Source organism: Macaca fascicularis, chromosome 1 (genome assembly GCF_037993035.2).
Source record: "Macaca fascicularis isolate 582-1 chromosome 1, T2T-MFA8v1.1".
NCBI lineage: Eukaryota > Metazoa > Chordata > Mammalia > Primates > Cercopithecidae > Macaca > Macaca fascicularis.
In genome coordinates, this window is record NC_088375.1 from 43,783,330 (window position 1) to 43,796,161 (window position 12,832).

Here is a 12,832-nt window from a genome sequence, read left to right on the forward strand (position 1 = left end):
TACTCCCCCCACCCCCTGCCCCTGCAATTATATAGAACGCTGGTAAATGCAATCCAACTGTGTGCCCAGGACAAAGAGAACGCAAGTTTTCTCTTCCTCAATTTCCATGCTAAAACTTAAACTAACAGATGCTACATTTTAAATTTATTTCAGTGATGTTTCTGTGACAGTTGTTTCCTTACTCTTTCCTCCCCAGCTTTGTTTGTAGGCTATCATTTGGATATTGATTGGAGATTGTCATATTTTTTACAGTTATATCATTAATATTTTTAATTTACTTGCTGTCTTAGTCAATTTGAGATGTTATAACAAAGTACTGTAGATTGGGTGGCATATAAACAAAAGAAATTTATTTCTCACAGCTCTGGAAGCTGGAAGTTTCCAATGAGGGTGCCAGTATAGTTGGCTTCTGGTGAGGGACCTCTTCCAAGCTGCAGACTTCTGACTTCTTTTTGTATCTTTAGATGGTGGGAGCAGGGGTTGAGAAATCTCTGGGGTCTCTTTTCCATTCGTGGGCACACTAATCCCATTCATAAGAGCGCCACCATCACAACCTAAATTACCTCCAAAGGCCCCAGCTCCCAATACCATTATACTGGGAGTTAGGATTTCAACATATGAATTTGGAGGGGGAACATGAACATTCAATCCATTATATTTGCTTTCTTAAAAACCACTGTTGGTACAAGTTTTATATGACAGACAAGAAGATGAGTGGTATTTATAAAACCTATTTGAACATATCTCCTATGTCTATTTTATTTCCTCCCAGAGAAGTTATTTTATTGAAGCATTTGAATTACACATTACTTTATAGAACAATTATGTGACTCAAGAGACTCTTGTTAGATCTAAGCCATAAATAGAGTTTTAAACTTCATAGTGGTCAATATGAAAAGTTAAGTGTTATTTTATCGTATATACAACCTAATTACTTATCATTATAATCGTCATAAAATATTTGGGTCAGCTATGGAGAATGGAGGAGAGAACCAGTGTGTTAGCAGGAGTTAATGAAAAACAACAAAAATCCCCTTCGTACTTTTTCAGAAATTGTCACAAAAGTTTAAAAACATAAAAATGCTGTATTTACAGATTATAATTTTTGTGAAAAAAACATTGAAGGTGCTCAGCTTTATTCACATCAAGGTTTGATCTGGGGGTTGGATGGGTAGAGGGGCAAGTAGAGAGAATCTAGTAAAGATTGAGATTCTGTGGCAAAATTTTATGATATACCGGTGAACTGTTGTGATTCCAACCTAGATCTTTCCTTCTCTACCATTTTCTACGACAGAATGCCATAGTCTTCCATGTGATAATCTGCTAAGTCTCTGAAGATAGTCATTTTACCATGAAATTTGATGGCACACCAAATAACTCTTAAACTCATGTAATTAAAAGAATACCAATAATAAAAGCTAACTTTTGCTGAGTATACATTATGTAGCTAGTATTGTTCTAAGTGCTTTAGATGCATTAACCTGTGTGGATCATTACAACATCCTTCCACAATAGGTATTCTTGGCACAGAGTGGTTACATAATTTACCTAGGTTCACATAGCTAGTGATTGACAGAGCCTACACTTGAATTACTTTGTTATATGATTTTCCAGATAATAGTCATTATATCCACAGGAGAATTTTTCAACAGCTTTCAAAGTTTATGATAGTCCACCAATTAGATTATGAATTCACATTTTCCCATTAGTTCAAAGTATACCAAAATGCCTTTTTAAAGCTTGTGTGGAACAAGACAAATGCCTCATCATGTGTTATTCTATTGATTTTTACTAAATATGCTGAAATATTAGGTATCATACAGTATGTTTAAATTTATAAACAGTTCTATTGTATCTGGATTTGCCTCCAAACTTTATATTCCTGTGCCCTATTTTATGATTATATAAGTAATAGTCTAGTAGTCAGGAAACTACTCACATCTACTAAATCTCTGCTTAATGTTGAATTGGTCCAAAGCAAGACATGACTCCCTTCCCCAGAGTTTAAAATCAAGATGTGAAGCCTAGCTTAGGCTTCATGATAAAGGTTGAAGTCATAATAAAGGTTGATGCAGTTGCAGTTATGAGTTTCCACGTTATTTATTTATTTATTTATTTATTTATTTATTTGAGACAGATTTTCACTGTTGATGCCCAAGCTGGAGTGCAATGGCACGATCTCTGCTCACTGCAACCTCCACCTCCCGGGTTCAAGCGATTCTCTTGCCTCATCCTCTCAAGTAGCTGAGATTACAGGGATGCACCACCATGCCTGGCTAATTTTGTATTTTTAGTAGAGACGGGGTTTCTCCATGTTGGTCAGGCTGGTCTCGAACTCCCAACCTCAGGCGATCTGCCCGCCTCGGCCTCCCAAAGTGCTAGGATTACAGGCGTGAGTCACTGCGCCCGGCTCCCATGTTATTTTTTAAAATATATTTTTCTCATCCTTAATTGGACAATTTTTTTTAATATCTAAAAAATAAAATCAAGGAAAAGTATTAAAAAATTCAGATTATATATGAGAAAAAATAGCCCCCAGTCCTGAGCTGGGGCAGAAGTTTGAGAACTGATGTGATTAGCCAGCGGTTCCTCCTGAGCTGGAAGGGTGGCCCTTGCAGGGTGTCTGATTGAACGTCCTGTAGATGCCATGCCACCTGGTCAGGCCTCGTTGTGTGCTCACTTCCTTGTCCTGGACCCTTTGGTCCCGTTTCTATCCTGAGGTAACTGCCAGATTTAACATTTCCATTCACGACTGTTACTCCTGGACTATAAAAGGGGCGGGGTTGTCCCCTTTACTCCAACCTGCCACCCTGGGGAGGAATTGCCTTCCTATATCCAAGTCTCCAAGTGCTGATTCCTTCTTTCCTTCCTTAATCCTCCCTCACTGATCTTTCCTTTTTCTTATGTTCTGCAATTCCCTGTTGATACTTTCTCTCTAAAGCTAAGAGTTCTGGAATTGGCTGCTTTTAGGCAAAATATACATTTCTACAGATATTTTTCTGAGATTCCTCTTGGGATTCCCCCATATAATTTCCATACTCCCACTGTCTTTGGTTTTAGTAGGATTTGGCCAATAACCCCATATAGGCTGGTCAATCCGCCATACTCCTAGGGTGAGCCCATCAGGTTGTTAAAGCACGGTCAGCAACAGCTGCAAATAATTAGCACTCACAACTTCTATAAAGAAATCTTCCGAAGGAGGGAATGGGTTGGTGGGTTGCCAATGGCAGGAAGCCGGGACCAGCCATTAGGTCACTCTATTAGTTTTTGATTCATAGGTTTGCTTCCTGTAAGAGGCTTGAAAAAAATCAGAGTTGAGCCTAACTTTCCTTGATGTAATAAAGCAGAAAAGAGATGCCCAGGTGAAATTCTAGGGGCAAAGGGAGGAGTGTGGCTCAAGTCAGAAGATAGAAATTGACCTATTACTCAAAAGTTGTTGTGCGTTGTTGACTAATTTCCCATCAGTGAGTCACTCTGGCCATTAGATGTTATTCCAGTTTATAACAGCGCATCACTTATAAGAATCACCATCAAGGAAGGAAGAACTGGCTATAATCCATGAACAACAAATAGCCATCCTCATCTTTTTTTCCCCTTGAAAACAGCTTTCCTATATTTTAAAACTTTCGCTTGCTGTTAGAATTGTTTTCTTTATATGATGCCTAAGTATTGTTTTATTCAATGATAAAGCAAAATATAAGCAAAAAAACCAAACTGCTATCTCTCCCATCATTAGATACCTCAACCCAGGATTCTAGAACTGCCTCATGGAACAGACAAAGAATCAGCCCAGACAGACTGCACCGGACAGAGGCCCTGAAGAGATGGCAGGGATCTGCCCCATAGGCCTCTGTGTCAGTTTCCCAGTCAGAGATGTTCTGTCAACTATCAAACATTTCGATTACCTCCAATTATTCCTTAATTTTCAGGGACATTTATACTTTCAGCCCATACCCTCCTTGTGACTGGCAGCCTCTGAAAGCAGCTCTGACAATATTCCTCTTACGATATTTTACACGTTGGATGTAATGTCATTGTTTAGTATCCTTAGCAACAAAGGATTAGAGTAGTTTCTAGTTTTGCCCAGTGTCAGTCATGACCCAATATGTATATAGCAAAAGAATCTTCTTTTTAATTTCTACAACCACCATAACAAATCCATTGAAATCAAAAGCTTTTGTAAATGTATAGGATTTACTAAAGATTGTATAAGGAACAGGGAAAGGAGTTATATTTCACACCACACAGCACGTATCTTAATAAATCTCCATTGCTGTTTACCTAAATTCCGCCTTCAGCCTTTACCATCATTCTATCCAAGATCCCTTCCTCCCTCTCTCCCCTTTTCTTCCAGCCCACAACTTCCTCCCTCTGCTTCCTCCAACCTTTCTTTATTGTGCAGAATCTCTGGGTGCTGGCCAGCTTCCGTTTAGCTGAGAGATTATTAAAATCTTGTTTCACTAAAATCAGTCTTTCTTCTGGAAGGCACGAGGAGGGCAAAATGAATTGTTGCTCTCAAAGATATAACATTTTATCCAGATAATTACATTGCATAATACATAGTTTCTTTACTTTCCTGTGTTAAACTAATTTTTTAGATCCAAAAGCAGAACCACAAAGTAGTTCAATTTCCAAAAAACCTTATACAATCCCATTTATAGTCTTACCAGCATTGATATAAATGACTCTACTTTTTTCCCTTCTGACATTCCTGCCTCCTCTACCAGGTATAAGATAGATGGTTTTGTGTAAGCTGTGTCATCTATTTACATCAGGACTTATTTTTTTTGGCCTTTCCTTTATCTTCTCCTTAAGGCCTTCACATTCCTCTTCTGCAAGAAGCATGGAAGAGATAAAGGGTGTTGGGAAATAAATTAGTTTTTGGCTACTCTCCTCAACTTTCACCTCCTGTGTTCTTCTGATATGATAAGCACATTCATATCTATAGCAATGTGCTTTAAGATTAAAAAACCAGAGGGCCGGGCGCGGTGGCTCAAGCCTGCAATCCCAGCACGTTGGGAGGCCGATATGGGTGAATCACGAGGTATCCTGACCATCCTGGATAACACAGTGAAACCCCGTCTCTACTAAAAATACAAAAAATTAGCCAGGCGTGGTGGTGGACACCTGTAGTCCCAGCTACTCGGGAGGCTGAGGCAGGAGAATGGCGTGAACCCGGGAGGCAGAGCTTGGGGTGAGCCGAGATCGCTCCACAGAACTCCAGCCTGGGCGATAGAGCGAGACTCTGTCTCAAAAACAAAACAAAACAAAACAAAATAAACAAAAACAGAAAAAAGGATCAAAGTAAAGAGCAGTTCCTGTTTTCAGTGCTTTGGAGGACTGATCATACTTTTCTGAGTTCTGAGAAGTCATTTGTTTCCCAGCACTGTTTCTTACCTTACTGGGTTTTTCAGCCTACACAGGCCACATCCATCAGTTCAGTCTCATGCCTATTAACGCACGCTGTTGGGAAGAAGAAACAGTATGTGTCTCTAAGCACCAACTTCATTTTTAGGAGAAAAAAAATTTTAATGACAATCCTACAGTTTCATTAAATTCAATCTGATATTTTATCAAACACTTATGTGCCAAGTCCTCTGCTAGGTGCTGGGGATACAACATATTCTTGCCTTTGATGAATTTACAATCTAAACTGCAAGATAATTTGTTGATATTTATTAAGAATTATCAAGATGTTCCCACTCCTAAGATTTTATTTTAAAGGTAAAATTCAATACAAGCCGCATGAAAAAGGGAATTTATTGAAGCGTTAGTCATTAGCAAAAACCTAGAAACAACTTGTATGGAGGTCAATAATAGAATGATAGTTAAGTAAAGATCAAAATACTATAGCATCATTTAGAATAATAATTGTGAAGATAAAACAGAAAGATTGACTCTAATGACCTACACTACTGCTATTTGCAAAATTCAATTTTACTATGAAGGTATTCTCATTTTTATACCTCATTTGTTAATATATCTCATTTTTTGTGGTTAGAAAAATTTAGGACAAATATTCCCTAAGAAGTATAATATATAGGGTCAAAGAGTTTGAAGAAATTGGGGCAAGGAGAGGCTATTTTTTTTTAAGTAAACCAGAATTATACATTGATCACTGAACAAGGAGAGTCCATAATATACCATGAACAGATTTGGGAGAATAGTTAATTATAGGCTGCATGGAAGTAAAAGTTTTCTTTGGGACACAAAGTTTATGTAGCTGGAATTCAGGCTATTTCTATGACTGCTTCTTCCAACCTCCAAAAATGCAAAAAAGCACAAGTTACCTGTATATTTTCTATGTAGGCTTCTCATTATCTTTAATAGAAGAGAAAAAGCTAAATGTACATTTTTATTACAAAAAAGCTAGAAATGTCTTATAACAGAGAATTTGCTCAATAAAATTAAATTATGGTATCTCAAGTGCATGGAGTATTCTGCAATAATTTCTTATGAAGAAAACAAACATGTTGGCTAATTGAATAGTAAGTTGATAGTAAACAATAAAAAATATGAATTCTTGATTTTGAATATGTTTATGCAATTTTAATTGCATAAGGACTAATTTAATTGCATAAGGACTAATTAATTACATAAGGACTAAATCTGGAAGAGAATAGGTAAGAATGTAAATACTATGTTAGGATGGTAAAATTATAGGTGAGTGTTTTTCTTGTATTAAAATATTTTTATAATTAAATACAAAAGAAAATTAGAGGCTTAGAGTTACTTGCCATATTCTACTGAATTCGTCATAATAACAGGCCACCTATGAAGGAGGAAGACTTTTTAAGGAGGAAGACATCTTTTAAACTGAGAATAAATTTAAGTCTCCAAAGCTTCTTTGGATCCTTATAGTAATTTGGTGTTGGAACTTGCAATATAATATTAAAAGGAATCTACTGCATAATTTTTGGACACATGTAGGCTGGGATCCTACTGCTGTCATTTTCACAGAAAAAGCTACTGAAATTTTGATGCTCAGTTTCTTATTTGTAATATGAGGACAATAACAAAAGCTACCTCACTGTTTTTTCTTATTTTTATTTTGTTTATGTTTGTTTCACTTTAATCAGAATAAATGTCTGGTACCTAGCTGATACTTAATAAATATTGATGGTTTGTGGAGGAGTTGTCTAAAGCCTAGTATAGGACTCCTCAAGGCATTGCTGTGACCCTGAGTTTGCCTCTGTAAAGGACATAGCTTTCTACTATATTACTTTAAGGAGGACTTGGAGGTCTGGTCTCTATCAGTGCCCCTCCCGTGAATATTTTCTTTGCACAAACAGCAGAGTACAAATAAAAGGATAAATAGGTAACCATTTGTTCCGTGTCTGCTCTCCATCCCTTCAAAAATCTTGAGGGTCTAAGTGACACATACAACGAACCCACGTGTTTGTCAATACCAAGGCCCTTTTCCCCAGTCCAAGGCACAGGCAGAGCAAGTGCTAATATTAGCAGTGACATTTATTCATTAATTTATTCAGGAACATTTACTGAGCCACCAGAGATATAGAGATCCTCTGGGGTCTTGTTTCATAAGCAATCAACCAAAAGAAAGGAGGAAAAGTTGAATTTTAATCTTCTGATTGAGTTTTCTGTATCAAGCTTAACATAAGCTCCATAGAGACAATTGTTGCAAATGTCCTGCTTCTTAATCCTTTTGACAGAAATTAGCTGCCATCAGGGGGAAAGGGATTTTAAAAGGATTATTATGCAATACTATACAATCAGCCAATACTGCATTATACTCAATATCTTTAAAGAGCCTGGTGTTCCTGCTTTGGAATGACTCAATGAAATGTCTTCTACAGTGTCTCTGGGGAGACTTCCCTCTTATCCCACCTATCTATGGGTCCTTCAGCCACACCCAGGCTCTGCTCCCACTCTCTGAATTTCCCAATTCTGAAGTATTTGTCACACTGAGTTATAGCACCCCAATTCACTTTCACTCCCTCATGTTGGAAATTACTCATGTTGTTGGCTACTGGAAAATAAGTCAGTAATGTTCCTGTCTGAGCTGTCACATAGTATGCTTCCTTGACATCTGGAACCCAAGTGATGGGGACTTGAATGATCACAATACTGGATTAGAAAACAGATATATGATGGCAAAGTGGCCGTTAGAAGAAAGACAGTAAACCTAAGTTTATCATGTATGAGAAGAAACCATGCTAGCTGTGAAAAAGCTACAAAATGTAATCATTCTGAAACCTTAAGAAGCTTACAGCATAGTGAGAAAGATAGATATTGATAAGAGTGAGATGCTGTTTTAGAGATGCAAACAGTTATGTAGGAGCACAAAGAAGGAAATTACTAACCATGGATATTATAGCACATGGGTCATTGAGTTGGTTAAAATCATGGGCTTTGGAGTCAGACAAAGCTTGGGTTAAGATACTAACTTACCATTTGTTGGCTTTTCAGCTTTTTAATCTTGAGCACATTACTTTTCTATGCCTCAGATAATCTCAAATGTCAAATAGCTTGAATAATAATAACTATTATGTCATAAGATTACTGTGAGGCTCAGCCGGGCACAGTGGCTCATGCCTGTAGGAACGTGGATCACTATCTCAACATAGTGAAACCCCATCTCTACTAAAAATACAAAAATTAGCTGGGCGTGGTGGTGCGTGGCTGTAGTCCCAGCTGCTCTGGAGGCTGAGGCAGGAGAATTGCTTGAACCCGGGAGGCGGAGGTTGCAGTGAGCCAAGATCACACCACTGTACTCCACCCTGGTGACAGAGTGAGACTCCGTCTCAAAAAAAAAAAAAAAAAAAAAAAATTACTGTAAGATCCAATAAAGTCATACATTTATGCCATGTAACAAAATAAACACTCAACACATGTTTTCTATTATTATTAGGTTACTAAAATGGCCCATTAGTAAAAGGCTATACTAGAATGATTATAAGGTTACTTTTTATCTCCCAAAGCTCTGTTTTGGAGGAAGAAAAAGCCATATTATCAGGAACTAAAGAACAAGGAGGTAAGAAGAATGAAAAAGTGTAGCTATATTATTTTTTCCCTTATTGTCACCTTTGGCTACTCTCCCAGTTTTTAGCTGTGGGAGCCTTCAGACTCCAGATTATATGTCATTCATCTGCAAAGAATTCCTTGGGTAGAGTTGGCACTTCCTCATCTATGTTTCCATAAGAGTTTGTGTGCAGCTTTAGCATGATAATCAGCCATAACAGTAACACTTATAATTTATTCTGTATATGTCACTAATGTTCAGTATAATTCTCTGATTTTTTTATGCATCTCGACAATGCCAGCTCATTGGGATTATTGCTCCCACTTTCCAGATGAGGAAACTGAGGCCTAGATAAGTCAAGATAATTGCATGAAGCCACCAGGTAGACAATTTTGTAGTGGAGATTTGAACAATGTTCTCATCCATTCCAAAGCCCAGCTCTATGCTCACCACCCTGCCTACTCCTTTCACATGATATTTGAACTATTTGTTTGTTTCTGGCTACCTGAATAGTCCAAGAAATGCTAGGGACCAGGGATTCTCTTTTGCACACATATGTATCTCTAGAAATTGATACTAGGTTTGGTGTGTAGTGACCACTATTTGATCATTTCCCCTCAATAGAATGAACAAATTGGATGAACTTTTATTCTTAGAAAATTCAGTAGAGAAAATTCTTTATTCGTGCACATTTAAGTTTATGCATTAAAATGGCCTCAGTATGAATCTGGATATAAGATCGTTGATCTTATATCAATCTTGCTGAATTCACTCAGTAGTTTTTACAGCTTTTAGATTCTTTAGGATTTTAAAGCTACATACACAATTATGTCATCTGCAAATAAGGATAGTTTACCTCTGCCTCTCCAATGCCAATAGTTTATTACTGATAGGTCATTTAGCTCATTCTTTTTTATTGTCGTAGAGAATTCAAATCAAATTTTGGAATATAATTCCTATAAATATTTAGAAATTTCCTATGATCTCTGTGTTAGGATAGTGTCTAAAAAGACCTAAAGTGAGTGTTGTTCAAATAAAATAGAAATGTATTTCTTTTCCTGAAACTTTCTGACTAGTGCAGAGAGTGAGACAGCATCTGGATTCCACCAAGAATACTATTCCCTAGGCTGCTAGCCTTGTCTGCATAATCAAAGCTTGTCTCTGATGCCTCCTTTCCATTCTGCAAGAAGCAGGAAAAAGAGAAAGTCCAGATCAAGCAGTTTCCTGTTAGAAAAATAAGTGCAAGTTGCCCATATTACTTCTGTCCCTATTTTACCAGAGAGACCACAGTTGTACGGTCACAACTACCTGAAGGAGAAGGTGGGAAATGTAATCTCTAGCTGGGCAACTAGAAAAAGTTAGAAAAGATTGGGATCAATGATCAGACTGCCACAATCTCAAAAGCGAATCTAATAATACTTTCACTGATCTAATAGTGATACTTTTGAGCAAACCTGCAAAAAAGAAAAAAAAGCCACATCACTTTCTAATATGTGAAAATGCCTGAACAGAATGGGCAGGAATAGTCCCAAAGTCCTACACTCTGGTTCATGTGAGAGGAGGGGAGTTATTTCGTATCTAGAGCACACTAACTTAGCATTGTGAGCAACATTAGGGCAATAAAGAACAAGCTCACATCTGTGGTTTTCCCCTGGCATGCTTCAGTTTTTCCTAGGCTGCTGCTGGAAGGAAATGAAACACATCAAAGATGTGGAAAGGTGGAGGGATGCCACTAGGTGTAGACACTCTGGCTACAGGGCGAAGTGACAGCTAATGGGCAGGCATGGAGACGAAGTATAAAGGCACCACAGTCCAGGGTAATCTAGCACAGGAAAAATACCCCTGAACTTGCTTTAGTGTTCTCTAAGGTATCACTGTGCTGCTGCCAAGCATAAAACTGATGCTTATGAGGTTGAACCCTGTGAAAATCATCCCTAGAAGAGGTCTCTAGGATTTAACATTGTGTATGTCTTTTCCATGTCTCTTTACTTTCCCCATTTCCCACGCATCAAAAACCAATTCTGGAATAGCTTTTATCCAATTAAATGAGATTTAAATGAACATTAAGAAAATACCTTTAAGAGAAGGGAAATCTTAAAAGAGGAACCTATAAACGAATGGGATGATTGCAGTGTGATCAACAAGGAAGGTTAAATGGATCAATATTCACAGAATGGAGTATTTAGTACAGTTTATAAATATATATTAATAGGCCGGGCGCGGTGGCTCACACCTGTAATCCCAGCTACTCGGGAGGCTGAGGCAGCAGAATTGCTTGAACCCGGGAGGCAGAGGTTGCAATGAGCCCAGATCGTACCACTGCATTCCAGCCTGGGTGACAAGAATGAAACTCCATCTCAAAAAAAAAAAAAAAAAAAAAAGTGATATTAATCAATTCAAGAATTTTATTTGCCATCACTATTATAAGATCAATTCAAAGAAGGAAAATGATAGTGCATACAGTTCAAAAGGCAATGATTAGAAAACAATTTATATCTTATTTAAAAATATGTATCTATGTGTATATTTGTATCTGATTTGGGCATTCCCAATATTCCAAATAAATAATAAAGTAACACTGTAGAGGTCTTACTTGGAAAAGCTTGTAGCTGACCCACTCTTGGCCTCAGTAGAGCTAAGAATTCACAGAATTCTGTTTAATGTTCAACTCCATATATGATCTTTTGTGTATCTATTGTATATTGATTTCAAGTAGCAAAAGGCATCTATAACCAGCTTCAGCTCCAAAAGGGAAACTTGCCATAAAGATGCAGAGCAAGAAGTTGGGTCTAAAAAACAGAGTAACTGAGACTTAGAAAGTTATCAGAAATTTCTCTCCGCGTGGTTGCTTCATTTATATGGAACGACTTTCTCTAATCCTTTAGACCATGGGCAGAAATGTACACATTATTGGTCTACATAGACCGACAAATTTGTAATCTCTGAACTATAATTTCAGTTTTCCAGGAGAAGAAATCATATTGGCTCAGGTTGTTCAAGTTCCGACTCCTAATCCTATTGGCTGTGGCTGATGTGGGAAGGTAACATATAACCAGAGCTAAAAGGAAAATACCCTGATAGAAAGGGAAGTAGTTTCCAGAAAAGGGGGATTATTTAGAGATGAGCAGGTGTCCTCTAAGTTGTCTTTATATGTTTAGTCCTGTGAAATAAGCACTGTGGAAAGAAAATAGATGCTTATAATTCCTAGTCTTAAAAAAGTCACAATCTCACAAACCTATGTATACATGTGGAGTAAAGGAGTAAAATGTAGTATAATGATTACAAACTAAGTGATGGTTTTGATCAAAAGGGAGCTGGATATAGTGCAAACATGAGGGAACTTAAAATGCAAAGACATGGGTTCAAATCTTTGTTCTGGCCTCTAGTCTTTATAGATCCTTGGATGGGTCACACATTCTTCATTTGTGGGTCTTCATCTTCTTATTTGTAAATGTGGATGATTATATTTAACTTTAAGGCATTTTGTGAAAATTAACTGCAGCACCTACTAAATGAATACTAGACAGCAGGATCCAGCCTTCAACCATGTGGTTCACTGAACATGTTTTCTTTCCTTTTCTTTTTTTTTCTCTTTTTCTTTTTTTTTTTTTTTTTTTTTTTTTTTTTTTTTTTTTTTTTTTTTTGAGACTGAGTTTTGCTCTTGTCGCCCAAACTGGAGTGCAATGGCGTGATCTCAGCTCACTGCAACCTCCACCTCCTAGGTTCAAGTGATGCTCCTGCCTCAGCCTCCCGAGTAGCTGGGATTACAGGTGCCCACCACCACACCCAGCTAATTTTTTGTATTTTTAGTAAAGAGGGCGTTTCACCTTGTTGGCCAGGCTGGTCTCA